At 41.0% G+C, this 18124-nt stretch overlaps 2 pseudogenes; both read left to right on the top strand.

Annotated features, from left to right (window-relative positions):
- The window catches only part of LOC102422826, a 58870-nt pseudogene that overhangs the window by 30510 nt on the left and 10236 nt on the right, over positions 1–18124 (top strand).
- LOC111827197 lies at positions 6993–7109 on the top strand (annotated as a pseudogene).

The following is an 18124-nucleotide window of genomic DNA, read 5'->3' as shown; positions in this document are numbered from 1 at the left end:
CTCTGCGCTTCCTGGAACCTGTAAGTCTATTTCTTTCACCAGGTGGGGGAAGTTTTCTGTCATTATTTCTTCAAATAGGTTTTCAATATCTTGCTCTCTCTCATCTTCTGGCACCCCTATAATTCTGATGTTGGTACGTTTGAAGCTGTCCCAGAGGCTCCTTACACTATCTTCATATTTTCGGGTTCTTTTTTCATTTTGCTTTTCCGGTTGGGTGTTTTTTGCTTCTTCGAATTTCAAATCTTTGACTTGATTCTTGCGCTCCTCTGGTCTGCTGTTGGGAGTCTGTATAATATTCTTTATTTCAGTCAGTGTATGCTTAATTTCTAGTTGGTTCTTTATCACAGCATCGAGGGTCTCATTAGATTTCTTGTAGATCTCAATAAGTTTATCGGCGGCTTCTAGACAGTTCTTGAGAGACCTTAAAAGTGTGGTTCTGAACTCAATATCCTCCCTTGATAGTTTTGTCCTGTTTCTTTGTCTCCGCATTTTTTACGCTTTCTTGGTGCACCCCCTAGTGGTCTTTGTGCGCAGTCTTGTTGTAGTTAAGCCTTGATTGTTGTAGTTAATACTAGAGGGATTTGACCTCCAGCCCGACTGGCGATTTTGTACCGAGACTCAGAGGAGGCACAGTGTGGAGGTGAAATACTAAGGTTCGGAGTGCATGTGGAGCGGGCCAGCGGCGGAGGGTGCCTATATTTTCTATTTTAAGAAAACTGTTACTAGGATGGGTGCTGGTTACAAATGCTGCTGCTTATACCTAGAAACAGGAAGGGACTTTTTGTCCCAGTTGTTCCTCCCCAATTTCCATCCCTCAACCCACCCAGTTCTCTGTACCTGTAAAGGTCAAGACCTATGAGCTAGTCCTATGAGTTCTTTGAGGGTAGGGGCCATATTTCATCCACTATTGTGGCTTCAGTTTAGAAACAGTATCTGGCACACAGTAGGTGCTCATGAAGTAATTATTTCATGATTGAATGACAAGTGGACAGAGATAAGACTATGATGAACCTTGTTGCCAAGTTATCTTTTCCTGAAGAAAACAAGGAGTCATTAAATTTTGTTTTGTGCCCTAGCTGGTTTGGCTCAATGGATAGAGCGTCAGCCTACAAACTGAAGGGTCCCAGGTTCGATTCTGGCCAAGGGCACATGCTTGGGTTGTGAGCTTGATCCCCAGTAAGGGGCATGCAGGAGGCAGCCAATCAATGATTCTCTCTCATCATTGATGTTTCTATCTCTCTCTCCCTTTCCCTTCCTCTCTAAAATCAATAAAATATATTTTAAAAATAAAATAAATAAATGTTGTTTTGTTTTGTTTTTGAGCAATGGAATGTCATGATTGAATTATGGTTTTGAAAGATAATTTTTACTGCAGAATGGGCAATGGGGAAGCCTAAAGACCAGTTAGGAGACTGTTTCAATTATCCAAATGAAAGGTGATAATGAATACTCAAACTAAATTTGTCAAACTAGAGATAGAGAGAAGGGAATTCATTCAAACAAATATTTATTAAGCACCTAGTAGGTGACAGGTTTAGTTCTAGATGCCAGCACTATAGCAGTGAAGAAAACAAAGTTCTACTCTCATGGAGCTCACATTCTAGTGTGGGAAGGAAGATGGGCTGAAAAGGTGAAAGGAAATCCTATATAATAAAAGCCTAATATGCTAAGTATCCAGTCGTCTGGTCAGCTGTTCAACCAATCAGAGCGTAATTTGCTAATGATATGCTAAGGCCACTTAACCACTCACTATGACATGCACTGACCACCAGGAGGCAGACACTTTGACCGGTAGGTTAGCTTGTTGCTGGGGTCCAGCCGATCGGGACTGAGCAAGACGGGCCGAACATGCCCTGGAGCCCTCCCGCAGTCCCTCCCTGTGTCCCTCCCCAGCCCCGATTGTGCACTGGTGGGGTCCCTCGGCCTGGCTTGTGCCCTCTCACAATCCAGGACCACTCAGGGGATGTCAGAGAGCTGGTTTTGGCCCGATCCTGCAGGCCAGGCTGAGGGACCCCACTGGTGCACGAATTCTTGCACCAGGCCTCTAGTATAGTCAATAATATTGTAATAAGTTGGCACAGTGACAGGCGATTAATAGACTTATTGTAGTGATCCCACTATAAGGTGTGTAGATGTGAAATCATTATGTTGTACTCCTGAAACTAGTATAATATTGAATACAAACTATACTTAAAATTTTTAAAAATTAAATTTTTACAAATTAATAAAATAAAAATAAAGCAAGTTCATATACGATCTATGTGATATCATAATAAATGCTAAAAAGAAAAATAAATCAGAATAAAGGGATGGAAGTAGAAGGAGTGGGGGCAGATACCTGAAAGAAGTGAGGTAGCCATAAGGAAATCTGGGGGAAGAGCATTCAAAAACAGAAGCAACAGTAAATGCAAAGGCCCTGAAGTATATCGGAACTATTTAGAATTTTAATTCAATGTGCCATTCAATAATGAGAAGCTGACCTTAGGTTGGTTGCTTTTGGTTCTGTAATCTCAACCCACAAAAAGAAATGTCCATTTTCCAGGCAGGACAATCAATATAAGAATAAATTCTAAGAAGATAATGCTGGATAAGTAGGGTAAGGCCCTGTTGTAGAGGGGCTTGGATGCCAGAAAGTAGAAAGTGTTCAGCCATGGGACAGGAAGCCAATGTTCCTCTGGAAACAGTTCAGTAGTGTGAAGACAGAGGTTCTTTCAGATGTCTCTGACAGTAGTATTGAAGTAGGCAGAATAATGAACTACCAAAGATGTCCATTTTTTAAACCCCAGCATCTGTGAATATGCTATTCCCTAAGGAGGAATTAAGGTTGTAGATAGAATTAAGTCTGTGAATCAGCTGACTTCAAGGTGGGGAGGTGATCCTGGTTAGTCCAAAGTAATCAAAATCGTACTTATAAGTGAAAGAGGGAGTCAGAAAAGTCTGTGTTGGAGTGATTTGATGTGAGAAAGACTCAAACTATCATTGCTGCCTTTGAAGATGTAGGAAGAGGGTCGCAAACCAAAGAATGTGATAGCTCTAGAAATTGAAAAAAGCAAGGAAACAGATTGTACCCTGGAGGCTCTACAAGGGAATGAAGACCTGTACTTAAATGGGATCAGCAAAAGTAAATCCACTAAGGAAGATCAGAAGATCAAGGGCCTTCCTCTTTCTGACTTCAAGTTTATCATCAGTAAAATGGAGCCAGTGTCCCTCTGGAAACAGTTCTGTAATATAAACAGAGAGGTTTGGTGTGGCTAGGTTGGTTGGGTGTCATCCTGTGCACCCAAGGGTTGCTGGTTCGATTCCCAGTCAGGGCACATGCCCAGGTTGCAATCCCCGGTAGGTGCCATGAAGGAGGCAGCTGATGGATGTTTTGTGCTCTCTCTCTCTCTCCCTGCTCCCTCCCTTCCTCTTTCTCCTTCCCTCTTCCTGTCCTTCTCCTTCTCTCTTCTAATAGCTCTAAAAAAATCAATAAAAATATTTTTTTAAATGGTGGATGTTTAGTAGGTCAATGATATTCAGACATTTTTTTAGTCACTGTGATGGTTAACTTTATGTGTCAACTTGACTGGGACACAGGGTGCCCAGATATTTAATCAAACATTATTTTGGGTGTTTCTGTGAAAATGTTTTTGGATGGGTTAATCTCAATTAGTAGACTGAGTAAAGCTGATTGCCCTTCTTATAAGTACCTCGAGCTAACCGATTACGCCACTGGAGCTCTGGCCTGATTGCCCTTCTTAATATGGGCGGGCCTAACCCAATCAGCTGAAGGCCTGAATTAAAAAAAAAAAAAAGGATGACCTTTCCCAAATAAAAGAGAATTCTTCCTACATGACGGCCTTCAAACTGGAGCATTGGATTTTTCCTATCTTTAGACTGAAACTAAATTATCCATCCTTCCTGTGTCTGACCTTTGGACTAGAACTATATCATTGACCCTCCTGGTTCTCAGGCCTTTGTACTCTGACAAGAACGAAACCATCAGCAAACCTGGATCTCCAGCTTGCCAACCCACCCTGCAGATCCTAGGACTTACCAACCTCTATTAACACATGAAGTGCCCTGTCAGGCACCGGTGACTGACACTATACTTTCTGTCCAGAAGACAAAACAGGCTGGGCGCTTAACGTGTTAAATATCTGTTTGGTCTTTGTCCCCTGTCCCTGACACAGGTCTCCTAAAACGCTTATATATTCCTGTGATAAGAACACCAGGAATATCTTTTTTTAAATGAGGCAAACCTGGGTGGGCTCTGAGATAGATTCTATGTGGAAGCTGCTGACCACAAAGATGAAGACATGATTAGAAGATTGGAATTTTCAGCCCCACCCTCCACTCTCCAGAGAGGGGAGAGGGTCTGGAAATGGAGTTAGTAATTGATAATGCCTATATGATTAAGCCTCCATAAAATCCCAACAGTATGGGTTCAAGGAGTTTCCGGGTGGATGAACATGTCCACGTTCCAGAAGGGTGACACACCCAACTCCATGGGGACAGAAGCTTCTGCGATAGGGACCTTCCCAGAAATTGCCTAATACATGACTTCATCTGGCTGTTCATCTATATCCTTTATCATATCCTTTAATGAACTGATAACTTAAGTGTTTCCCTGAGTTTTGTGAACCACTCTAGTAAATCACTCTAACCCAAGAAGGGGTTCATGAACCTACAATTTATTTTATTTTTATTTTGAACCTCCAATTTATAGCTGATCAGCCAGAAGCATAGGTAACAACCTCAACTTTCGATTTTGGGTGGGGAGCAGTCTTGAGACTGAGACCTTAACCTATGATTTCAACACCCAATTGGTGTCACAGAGTATTGCTTGGTGGGGGAACCCCCATACCTGGTATCAGAGTGTTATGAGTGTTCTGTGTGATAGTAAAGAAAACACAGGAGGGGAACTGTAGATCTCTCTCTCTCTCTCTCTCTCTCTCTCTCTCTCTCTCTCTCTCTCTCTCCCTGACTAATACAGCCACCAAAACCCAATATGAATAACAGATAAAACTAAAAATGCTAAAATGCTTCCACACTAACAAGGTTGAGTGAATCAAGAGCCCCATTCACTCAGAACCCCTCTCTCCTTCTGGCTCCAGAGTTTTTGTGAAAACCATTTATCTAGAGTCACCACTTAGCTTTCAAATTTGATTAATTTGTTTCTTTTTCTCTTTAAAGAATGATATAAATTGAAAAGTAAAAATATTCTAGTGTATCCTCATCATTTCTTCTTATTACTGAGTAGTATTCTATGGTATGGATGTACCATTTAAAAGTTGTAGGAAATTTTGGTTGCTTCCAAATTTTGGCTATTATGAATAAACCTACTACTTCATTTCACTACTGAAAAAAAAAAACAAACACTTGTGACTTATCTTTGCCTACATTAGGGATTTTTATTCTAGTGTTCATGAACTCCAAAGGAGTCAATTAACTTCCTGAAATTATATTTAAAATGTGCCATTTTATAACAGCTTTATTTCTGTTGGTTCCAATTCTGGGAAGGGTTAATATGTTTAAGGTCATTGCAAATAAATGACCTGACCTCTTGCTCCATTTCTCTGTACAAATGGCATACATATTCTTTCTGCTTCCTGCTTATATGACCAGGTCAAGATTTGTCCTGCTTGTAACTAAATGGCTAATTTTGTATTATTTAGGAGGGAGAAGTAAGACGTCCATTTTGGCCTTGGGGTCATACTATGTTCTCCAACACAACTTTATTATTAACAAAATTCATATGCTGTTTCTGATTCATGTGCATACTTCTCTATTGGTTCAGAGCCCGTGGTGGGGGGGAATGTGGTTAATTCATATCCTTGACCTTTTTCCCCACCATATATATAGCTTTGCATTAAATGCCCAAAGGATTCAATCCTCCCTCTCTCTTTCTCTCTCTCTCTCTCTCTCTCTCTATCTCTCTCTCTCTCTCTCTCTCTCTCTCTCTCTCTCTCTCTCTCATACACACACACACACACACACACACACACACACACACACACAGAAACCGTAAGAACCTACAGGATAAAATCTATATCCCTTCATCTGAGATTCAAGTTCTTCCTAATCCTGCCTCTCCACACTTATCCCGTGCTTTCCATAACAAAGCACCTGTTCCAGTCTTTATTCCAGCCACTGGATCTTTACTTAGATATTTATTCTTTTTGCTATGCTCTCCCCAATCCTCTCTGCCAGTCCAAATCCTACCCATATATTTTTTATTGAATAAAAACCATCTTATTTAACTTATTGGAGTGACATTGGTTAATAAAATTATATAAGTTTCAAGTGTACAATTCACTTTTATTTGTTTTCAAGTGTACAATCCTATAATGCATCATCTGTATATTGTGTTGTATGTAATTTCACTTATATGTGGAATCTAATGAACAATATAAACAAACAAATCCGTCTCTGTGAAAACTCTACTGGCTAGTCCAGCACAGAGTCTGAATTTATTTATTGTCTGTAGTATAAGTTAAGGTGAACTTTTTCTTTGTCTACACATCTATTCTCCCCACAATAAGATTTGTGAATGCCTGGAGAGCTTAGTTCACATCATCTCTTTGTCTCCTCAAAGCTTACCATGAGTTAGAATCACAATAAATACTAGTATTTGTGGCTAGAATTTGTCTTCTCTTATTCCTGCATTCAGAGCACTGCTTTCCTGAGCCAGTGGGTTTTGTTTTATTTATTTATTTATTTATTTATTTATTTATTTATTTATTTATTGAGAGAGAGAGAGAGAGAGAGAGAGAGAGAGAGAGAGAGAGAGAGATGTCAATTTGGTGTACCAGTTATTTATGCATTCATTGTTTGCTTCCTGTTTATGCCCTGACCAGAGATCAAACCTACAACCTTGGCATATGGGGATGATGCTCTAACTAACTGAGCTACCCAACCAGGGCCCAGACTTGTGGTTTTAAGGGCATTACATTGCCCATAATCCACCATAAATAATAGCAATAGGCTGTCCTATACAAAATATATCTGGAAACTTTGTGCAGTGGCAGTATTGTAGCCAATGAGGCTTACCCGAGGTGCAATTATTGCTAATTGAAGAATATATTTATGCCCTAACTGGTTTGACTCAGTGGATAGAGTGTTGGCTCACGCACTGAGGAGTCCTGGGTTCAATTCCAGTCAAGGCCATGTACCTTGGTTGTGGCCCGATCCTCAGTAGGAAGTGTGCAGGAGGCAGCTAATTGGTGTTTCTCTCATTGATGTTTCTGACTCTCTATACCTCTCCCATCCTCTCTGTAAAGTCAATAAAAATATATTTTTTAAAAATATATTTACATCTTCCATTTATTAGATGTTTACACTCTGCCAGGCACAATGCTTTATTGGGATTAACTCATAGACTCCTCATGCAAATCCTTTTAGAGATTAAGAAATTGAGATTCAGAAAGCTTAGGTAATTTATTCAAGGTCCATCATCAGCCAGTGGACTGAGTCAGGACAAAACCCAGGCTTGTCTGAACTTCAAAATCACTGCTTCTCAAATTTGGCTGCATGACACAAACATCTGGGGAGCTATAAAAAATAGTGATGCCTAAAAAAATTAATTAATAAAACAAAATTAAAAAGTACTGATGACTTAGTTACATCCTTGTCATTGGAAGTTTTAAAATCTCCCTAGGCAATGCAAATGTGCAGCCAGGGCTGGGCTTTTAATTTTGATACTCCACTATTTTCAGTGTGGGGAACAATGTCAGTGAGGGTGAGATGGTGAGAACATCTGTTTGCTGAGCTAATTCAGCTCAAGCAAAACCTCAGAGCCAGAGGTGTGCGATTAGGAGAAAATCAGGTTCTCCTCAGAATGCCAAACACATGCTAGGGCTCCTATGGATGTGGGACAGGGGGTTAAGCCAATTATATGGGAACCTCAAATGACAAGGTGACCCCAGTTGACATCTGACTTTTACAGACTCCTTGCCAGATGGTCACTCATTTACTCTATAACTGCTATTCAAGGCCTCCTTTTCAAAGTATCAAGTCTCAAGAGTTTGAAAATATTTGTTATTATTATTTTCTAATATATTTTTATTGATTTCAGAGAAGAAGGGAGAGGGAGAGAGAGAAAGAAACATCAATGATCAGAATCATTGATCGGCTGTCTCCTGCATGCCCCCTATTGGGAATCTAGCCCACAATCCAGGCATGTGCCCTGACCTCCTGGTTCATAGGTCGATGCTCAACCACTGAGCCACACCGGCCAGATGAGAGTTTGAAATATTTAAACAAAAATATGTGAAAGTTTCTTTTTTAAAAAATATGTAAAAGTTTCTGATTAAAATAAGGAGGCATATACCTTAAGGCCTTATCAGCTGCTATCCTGAGTCAGCAGTCAACAAAAAACAAGCCTGTATATCCTACTTTATCTCACTGTATCTTCTGTGCCAAGTATAAGGTTTCTGGGACTGAGGATAAGTGAGTTGGCCTCAGGGTGAGGTCATGCTTCTCTGCAGGGACATCAGGAAAGGCAATGTTGAGAACATAGCTCAAAGTACCAACCTAGCCAATGTCCGTGGAGGTCCTGGACAGATTTTCTCAGTGGTCAGTAACTCAGTCCTCTCTGGAAGGATTCTCCCCGTCCACCGTGGCTCTAATGTTTCAGGGATCCAGAGCAGGAATGCTGAAGCAGACTCTCCCTTTGCCCAAGGCCCACCGGAATAGGAATCTCATTAGTGAGGGCATTAATGATTCTATATTAGCAACCATGGATAACAGGACAGCCCAAGGAAGGTATCAATGAGGTGACTAGATGCATAATTTTGTGACTATGACAGTGCTGGCAGAGCACCAGCAGAGCTAGTTCACAACAGAACCAACAGCTACCATTTATTGACTACTGTGTGCCAGGCACTAAACAGTTTACCTTGTGATAAGAAACAGGTGCCCAAAGAGATTTTTCCTTTTTCTTGATTTTCCCCTTTTATTAAATTACTAGAGGCCCAGTGCACGAATTCATTTACCAGTGGGGTCCCTTGGCCTGGCCTGCAAGATTGGGCTGAAAACGGCTCTCTGACATCCCCGAGGGGTCCCAGATTGCGAGAGGGCGCAGGCCAGGCCGAGGGACCCCCACCAGTGCACAATTGGGGCTGGGGAGGGACGAGGGAGGTTGATCAGCCAGGGAGGGGCCACGGGAGGGCTCCAGGGAGTTTCCGACCTGTCTCGCTCAGTCCCTATCAGCCAGACCCCAGCAGCAAGGTAACCTACCGGTCAGAGCGTCTGCCCCCTGGTGGTCAGTGCATGTCATAGTGACTGGTTGAGTGGCCTTAGCATATCATTAGCATATTACACTTTGATTGGTTGAACGGCTAACTGGACAATCAGACACTTAGCATATTAGGCTTTTATTATATAGAATAATTTAGATCCAGTAAAATGATTCCTTTTCGGTGTGCAGTTCAAGCAGTTTTATCACACAATCACCACCAGATTAAGATGTGGAACATTTCCATCACCTCCAAAAGTTTCTCTATGTTCCTCCATAGTCAGCCCCCCAACCCTTAATCTGAGCTCCTGGCAACCACTAATCTGGTTTCTGTCTCTATAGCTAAGCAAAAGATTCTCAATACCTTATATTCTAAGTTCAGAGGGTCAGCAACTCTTAGGGCCAGACACCAGCCAACAGATCTTGCTGTGGAAAAACCAGCTTCCCAGTTGATATAAGAAGTCTAGTCTGGGGTGCGCAATGTTTCCTTTCCCCAAGTCAAGAGAGGGGAAACTCTAAGAGAATCACTCATAAAAATAGAGGTTGCTAAATGTGACCCACTGTCTTACTAAAATGAGAACTGGTGCCTATCTTTTCTCTGAAAGTTGCAAAGCTACCATACTGGCACTGTGCCTGATGCTGTTGGGGCATAGAGGAAAGTGCTATGGGAGAGATGGAGGTCTGGGGATCTTCCAGGCCGAGAAAGGGCAAGGGCAGGCTCCTCAGTTTCCTGATTCTTGAGGAGTAGATAAGATATATATGGCATGTGTCTGCATACCTGGGGAAAATTGTCCCAAAATGATAGATAAGATTGAGGTCCATGGTCTTGACAAAAACTATCACAATATGGGGGCAAAAAATTTCATACCTCAGCAGAATGTGGTATTATGCCTCCATCAGTGCTATAGCGCAGTTGAGCAATAAAACGAAACCATTTTATGTATGTATCCCAAAGAATTGAGGCAACTCAATAAACTGTTACATTTGCACTGCATCCATTAATCCTAAAAACATCCTATAGGTAGGTACTCTTATCATTCCTATTTTATAGATGAGGGAATTGAATATCAGAGAGTGCAAGTAATGTGTTCCAGGTCACAGAGCAGGTAAATAAATTACAGAACTGTGACTTGCCAAAAGGTCTGCTTGACTCTAAAACCTATGTTCCTTTCTTCTACACTGGAGTTCCTTATACGTGTGTGTCAGGGAGGAGGAGGAATCATCTTGTAGTAGCAATGAGATTCTAGTGGAGATTCCAGGGTGTCCACCATAATTGCTAGGTCCCTGTGTTTTTCCCACTTGCTGACCTTCCTCCCTCTTTAGCTAAGAGGGTCTTGGTTCCTCAGAATAATCCTGCGAATGTTCTATCTAGTTCATTCCCTACTCTAAGTTTAGGCCAACATGCTTCTTGTCTCTTCAGAGTAGGTTGGAAGCCCTCATCCTACTCTGACCACACACCCTATCCTAAAGCTGCCTCCTTATCTGGTACTTTAAAGCTACATCTGTCCCTTTGTGCTGTCCTTCCTCCTCACAGGAAGATCCTCACAGTCTATGTGGTTCCACTGAAGTAAACCACACCTTGCCCTGAAATCTGACATAAATGCTTCCCAAGCTTTCACCTCAGTATGAGGGCATAACTCAATACTGAGTTGGTAAGTTAAAAAATCATGTGCTGCATGATCTCACTCATATGTGCAATCTAATTAACAAAATAAAATGGATCCATGCTAGGGTCTTATCCGCAGCTGCAAGGGTTCAGGAATCTGGAGAAGGGCTGTGATGTAAATTAAATAAACTAGACATGAAATATAAATTTGGGAGGCATTTTAGGGGAGCCAGGGGAGGCTTAGCTCTAGTGACTAAGCTCCCCAAATCTCTGGACCTAGGGCTTTTTATTCACACATTTTGCCCTTTAGCAAAGCAGATATACATATCAAAGGTAAGGTTTGGTAAACAGTAAAGGATTATAAGGTTGGGGGAACTGCTCTCAGCTGTCTGGAAGCAGGCAATAACATGCAGATCTTCAGCCCTGCTGAAAGTGTCCATCGGCCTTCTGAGGAACTTCTAGAATTTTATTATGCCCTGCTGGAATTAGCCTCCAGCAGATCCAGAGACATGGAGGCATGGAACAGAGTGTAAAATCTGGGAGGGAAGGTGCGGGAGGGAGGGAGGTAATCAACCAAAGAACTTGTATGCATATATGCATAAGCCATGGACACAGACAATAGGATGGTGAAGGCCTGGGGTGGGGGGCAGAGGTGGGCTGGGGGAGTTAATGGGGGGGGGACAAATGTAATACTTTCAACAATAAAGATTTTTACAAATAAAATTTGAAAAAATTATGTGCTGCCTGGCCGGCATGGCTCAGTGGTTGAGCATCGACCCATGAACCAAAAGGTCTCTGGTTCAAAAAAAAAAGAGGTCACTGGTTGGAATCCCAGTCAGGGCACATACCCAGGTTGCAGGTTCATTCCCCAGGAGAGAGGTGCATGCAGGAGGCAGCTGATCAATATTTATCTCTCATCGATGATTCTCTCTCTCTATCCCTTTCCCTTCCTCTCTCTCTCTCTAAAAATCAATAAAACCATATATTTTTTAAAATCATGTGCTACCCAACCCTGGATAGTGTGGCTCCGTGATTAGAGCATCAGTCCACACACCAAAGGGTAACTGGGTTGCAGGTTCCAACCCGGTCTGGTCCCATTCGGGAGGCAATAGTTCAATGTGTCTCTCTCACATTAATGCCTCTCTCTCTCTCTCTCTCTCTCTCTCTCTCTCTCTCTCTCTCTTCCTCCCTCCCTCCTTCTTTCCTTCTCTCTAAAAATCAACTGGAAAAATATCCTCTAGTGAGGATTTTTTTAAAAATATATTTTATTGATTTTTTACAGAGAGGAAGGGAGAGGAATAGAGAGTTAGAAACATCGATGAGAGAGAAACACTGATCGGCTGCCTCCTGTACACCCCCTACTGGGGATGTGCCTGCAACCAAGGTACATGCCCTTGACTGGAATCGAACCTGGGACCCTTCAGTCCGCAGGCCGATGCTCTATCCACTGAGCCAAACCGGTTAGGGCGGCATTTCTAGTGAGGATTTTTTAAAAATCATATGCTACCCAGTTTATGTACAGAACAAAACTGTTCCATGATAGAAAACAATAACCTTGAACAGATGGTGACTGTAGCCCTAGAAGAGAAAGAAATTTCCTCCCTAAGCTTCTTGCTACATGGGTTATAATTTACTAAAGTACTTACAAGAATTTCGTTAATGTCAGTACTAAAATTCCTTTCTTAAGAGCATTCTCATAATGAATAGCAAACACTCAGCATTCATTTGTGAAGATTTTAAACCAGGATCAACACCATCCTTTAAACTCATCCAGTTTCACAGGTGCTGCCAAAGCAATGCAAAAAATTGTCTCCTCGGGATTCATTAGGCCTGATTTTCTGTGTTGAAAGATGGTTGCTAAGAAATGCAATTAAACCTTGTTAGGTTCATATAAATTTTCAAAATGGTATAGTCACTATTTATAATCTCTTTTACTTTAATATATTGACCAATCCAAGTCCTCTTAATGCTAGAGGTCTGTTTTCTTCAGCTTGCATTTTTAAATAACAAGGTGATTTTATTCAATGATGATACTTTCTAGCTAGTTGGGTCACTTTAGAATATGGCATCATTTCAAAAAATGTAAGAACAGAAGGAATGCAAATGGGAGTCAACACTCAAGTTTGTATAGTCCAGGATTCTGCTGCTGATGCAGTGGTAGAAAAGGATAAGTGCCCTCCTTTAGTATCAGCCCCCCAAAAGTCAAGGATGTCCCCAGACATCTTTAGATTTCTTTACTACTCTACCAAGCTCCCAAGAATTTATGCAAATAATTTTAAGTTATCACATGTTGAGCTAAAACATTTGGGTGGCAAAATTGACCAGAATTATGTCCACTTCCATTCTCCTGGCTATTAACTGGCTTTGACACATTGCCTCACTGTGATGTTGGGTTTCTGGATACTCATTGCTGATGGATTTTCTTACTTTGACATTTGTCTTTGCCAGTTCAGGCTGCTTAACAAATACCTGGGTGACTTAAACAACAAACATTTATTTCTCAAAGTTCTGGAATCTGAAAGTCCAGGATCAGTATGACTGGGTTCTTGATGAGAGCTCTCTCTCTGATTATGTGCTCACATGGTCTTTTCTTGGAGAGGAGAGAAGAGGAGAGGAGAGGGGAGGGGAGGGGAGAGGAGAGAAGAGGGAAGAGGAAGGGAGAGGAGGAGGGAGGGGAGGGGAGGGGAAAGGAGAGGAGAGAGAGGGGAGGGGAGGGGAGGGGAGAGAAGGAGGGGTCTCATGTCTCTTCCTCTTTTTATAAGGGCATTAATCTCATAGTGGCCCCATCCTCGTAAGCTAATTTAACCCCAATTACCTCCCAAAGGCCCCACCTCCAGATACCATCATATTGACGATTTGGGGACCTTAAACATAAGAATTTGGGTGGGACACAAACATTCAGTCCATAGAAACATATTGCTGTCCTGTCTCCATCTTCAGCTTCTCTGTCTTCCATTACCTATGAGTACTGGCTTTGGTGAATGACCAGCTTTTTTCAACCTCCTTCTCTTTCTTTCTTTTTAAAAAATCTATTTTTATTGATTTCAGAGAGGAAGGGAGAGGGAGAGAGAAATAAAAACATCAAATATGAGAGAGAATCATTGATCAGCTGCCTCCTGCACTCCCCACACTGGAGATGGAGCCCACAACCCAGGCATATGCCCTGACAAGGAATCAAACCCTGACCTCCTGGTTCATAGATTGACACTCAACCACTGAGCACACCGGCTGGGCTCAACTTCCTTTTCAATATAACTGAAAGTAAATGGACATTGGCACTTTGGGGAAGCACTGGGGGAATGTTTATTATACATACTTGCAGTGGCATTATGGAATTCTCCAAGAGCATCAAGCCTTCCTTTTAATTGCTGGACTCTAGATCTGTGAATAAATTTAGATTAGAAACTGGATGAAGGATCATGATTTTCCATTGTAGTGGATGACATTAGCCCTTTATTCCCCAGCTGTAAATTTCTAGGGAGTACACAAATCAACTGTTACCCTAGTTGGCTGCCCATCTCTCTTGTCCCCAAGAATACAATGCCTATTAACCATTGCTAGAGATGTCTGCAGGTGAAGGCATTCTGGCTGCTACTCCAACCTTGTGTCCTATATTAGTCTGCTCGGGCTTCCATGACAAAGAACCTCAGACTAGGGGGCTTAAACAACAGAAATTTATTTTCTCACAATTCTGGAGGCTAGAAGTCCCTTACCAGGACATTAAATTCTGAGTGCACCTATGTCAATGAGTTCTCCCCTTTCCACTCTTAAATTCGCCCCCTGGCCAAACCTGATTATCCAAGCATCCTAAGGTACAGGCACTTCCAATCTTAGCCCCAGGCCCAAGCCCAAAGCTGCGCATTCCCTGTTACACTCAGTGAATAATGAAAAGTCAGCTGGGAAACCACTATTTATGGAAAATTCAAGGGCTTCTCAGGGATTCTCAAGAGGAAACTATGGACCCCTAAGTACGGGGGCGGGGGGGGGGGGTGCTTGATATCATGATGAAGTAGGACATGTCTATGGGAAGGCTTTGGTTGCCTGGCTTGCTTCAGTAGTTTCTGACCCACAGCTGAATTGCTTATCTTCCCTCGACTCTGTTAATCTTGGTCCTCTTGCTGGTTGTACTACCTTCTCCCACTCATCTTAAGTCCTCTTCATGCTCACCCTCTTATTGATCCCCCAAAGAGAGTAAATAAATCCATTCTGCCCCCTGGACTCTCACTTCAATGGGTCCCCTCTTTTCCAACTGGAGGACCTTGCCCCCAATTCCAATCACCTGCCCTCTTTAGCCCTCTGATTGTAGAGGCTCTGCCATAAATGCCCAACCAATCCTGGAACCTATTTTCCTCTTCCTGCTATTGGTGTTGCTCTGTCTTACAGCAGCTGAGAGCATATTGTCACATGATAAGAACTGTCACATTTAGAATTTCAGAACCTTTGTTGTACTCAGAGATATGGTGAGCCTTACATTGGGCCCTAGAATTAAGATTGCACTAATATCTGCTGTGCAGCCTGAGTGGAGGGCATCATTATTTACTCACCCCAACACAGACAATTATTGAATGAGCCACCAGGGGGCAACAGCTGCTCTGTTTTAGTAAATTCTAAATATAAAAGAGAAATAATAATAATAATAAATAAATATTATAATTCATTTTTCCTTCCTACATGTTTTACACAGGCATGATTATGCAATTGTTTGTGGGAAATAAAAAAGCCATGTGACTCTGAAGTGATGATTGGGTCTTTGATCCTTGCTCAGGGGCCCTTCCCACTCCATTCTTCTTTTGCATTAATGGTGACACTAACCTCCAGGGATGATCAAGGCATTCCTCTCCCTGGCCTGCCTGGGCCTTATAACATGCGGTATCTACTGCTTCTGTGCTCCCTGCTGTATTTGGTAGAAAACTTGGTATCTACATATTATGGGCCAAATTGTATCCTTCCCCCCAAATTCATATATTGAAGTCCTAACCCCTAGTACCTATGACTCAGAGATAGGGCCTTTAAAAAGTGCTTAAGGTTAAATGGGATCATTAAGATGGGCCCTAATCCAGTCTGACTGATATCCTTAGAAGAATTCTGGACACACAGAGAGACATCAGGGATGCACAAAGGGAAGATTGTGTGAGGACACAATGAGGAGGCCATGTACAAGCCAAGGAGAGAGGCCTCAAAAGAAACCAACCCTACTGACACCTTGGTCTCCAACTTCTAACTTCCATAACTGTGAGGAAATAAATTTCTGTTGCTTAAGCCACCCAGTCTGTGGTATTTTGTTATGGCGGTCCAAAAAGACTAATATACTACATGATGTTAACATTTTCTGTTCTCTCTCTCTATATAAATCTATGTGTGGGTATATGTACATTACACATATATGTATAATAAACAATATATAATTATGTGATATAATGTGCATACATATAATATACACATACTATATACATTATATACTATAATATGTATACATATAATATAATACATATAATACATGTATACTATAATATAATACATATACCCATACATATATTACATAGTTATAATTTGCTATGGTTTTGTATCCTGATCTTTTCAACAATTTTGTATCATATTAAACTTATACTGCTAAAAATTTCTCACAAAACATGTTTTTTAATATATTTTTTAATTGATTTCAGAGAGGGAGAGATAGAAACATCAATGATGAGAGAGAATCATTGATTGGCTGCCTCCTGCACATCCCACACTGGGGATCAAGCCCACAACCCAGGCATGTGCCCCGACTGGGAATCAAACCGTGGTCTCCTGGTCCATAGATCGATGCTCAACCACTGAGCCAAGCTGGCTGGGCCAAAATGTAATTTTTAATGTTTGCATATCTAAGTGTGGATCTACCATAATATATCAAATATTCCTAAGTTGGAAATATTAATTTGTTTCTAACTATTTTGCTATTTTAAGGAACATTGTACTACACCTTTCCCTACATATGTTGATCTGCTTTTGTGCTCATACTTTAAGTTAGATTTCTAGAAACTGAATTGTATCAAAGGCATGAACATTCTCAGATTGTTTTCCAGAATGACTATATCAATTTCCACTTCTGCTAATAATAGAGTGTAAGACAATTCATATCATTACATCCCCACTAAAAGTAATCTTTCAATAATCACTGTATCTGGTAAGCAAAAAGCATATCTACTAATTAATTTCATTTCCATTTCTTTGCCAATAAGGTGTAGGCTTTTTCATATTTTCCTTATTTATATGAGGTCTTTATTTTTTTTAATTTCTCTGTACTTTCTTTTTTTAAAATATATTTCATTGATTTTTTTACAGAGAGGATGAGAGAGGGATAGAGAGTTAGAAACATCGATGAGAGAGAAACATTCATCAGCTGCCTCCTGCACACCCCCCACTGGGGATTTGCCCGCAACCAAGGTACATGCCCTTGGCCAGAATCGAACCTGGGACCCTTCAGTCCGCAGGCCGACGCTCTATCCACTGAGCCAAACCGGTTAGGGCTATATGAGGTCTTTATTAATTGAACACAGTAAACATTTGTAATGTTCTGGAAAATATTTTCTCAATTTTTTTCAGTACATTTCTTTTGACATGTATAAACTTCAAAATGTTAACTCATCAAAACTATTAGTGTTTATTTTTTTAGTTATGTTGTCATTATACTTGAAAAAAATTTCCCAGAGACCATATACAAATTCACCTTATTCTCTTACACTTTCTTTAGGTTAAACATTTTAATTGCTTCATGACAGACATACAGAAATGAACACAAGTCTTAAGGGTATAGTACATGAATTTTCAAGCCTGTCTGTATAATAAGCAGATCCCAAATTGAGAAACAGCATATTACCAGCACCTCAGAAGTCCCACTCGGGCCTCTTTCCAGTCACTACCCACTGAGAGTAACCACTATTCTTACTTCTAACACGACAATTTGCATGTTTTTTTTACCATTATAGAAATAGAATCAGACCATATGTATTCTTATATATTTGTCATCTTTTGCTCAATATTATTTTTGTGGGAGTGATTCATAACCTGTCCATTTATCCTAATGCTGTTTAATATTCCATTATGTGATTATATATAATTTATCTATTCATTTTACTTTTCATGGGCAACTGAATAAGTTTCCTGTTTTGGGGTATTACAAAGTGTGCTCCTATGAATATTCTTGAACATGTCTGCTGTAAACATATGCACGTATTTTCTGTTAGGTATAGACCTTGAGTAGAATTGCTGATTACAGGGAATTCATTTGTTCAGATTTTCAAGTGTTTCAAAAGTGCTTG

This window comes from Myotis lucifugus, unplaced genomic scaffold (assembly GCF_000147115.1).
Source record: "Myotis lucifugus unplaced genomic scaffold, Myoluc2.0 scaffold_2, whole genome shotgun sequence".
Classification (NCBI taxonomy): domain Eukaryota; kingdom Metazoa; phylum Chordata; class Mammalia; order Chiroptera; family Vespertilionidae; genus Myotis; species Myotis lucifugus.
This window is presented reverse-complemented; position numbering and strand designations above follow the sequence as displayed.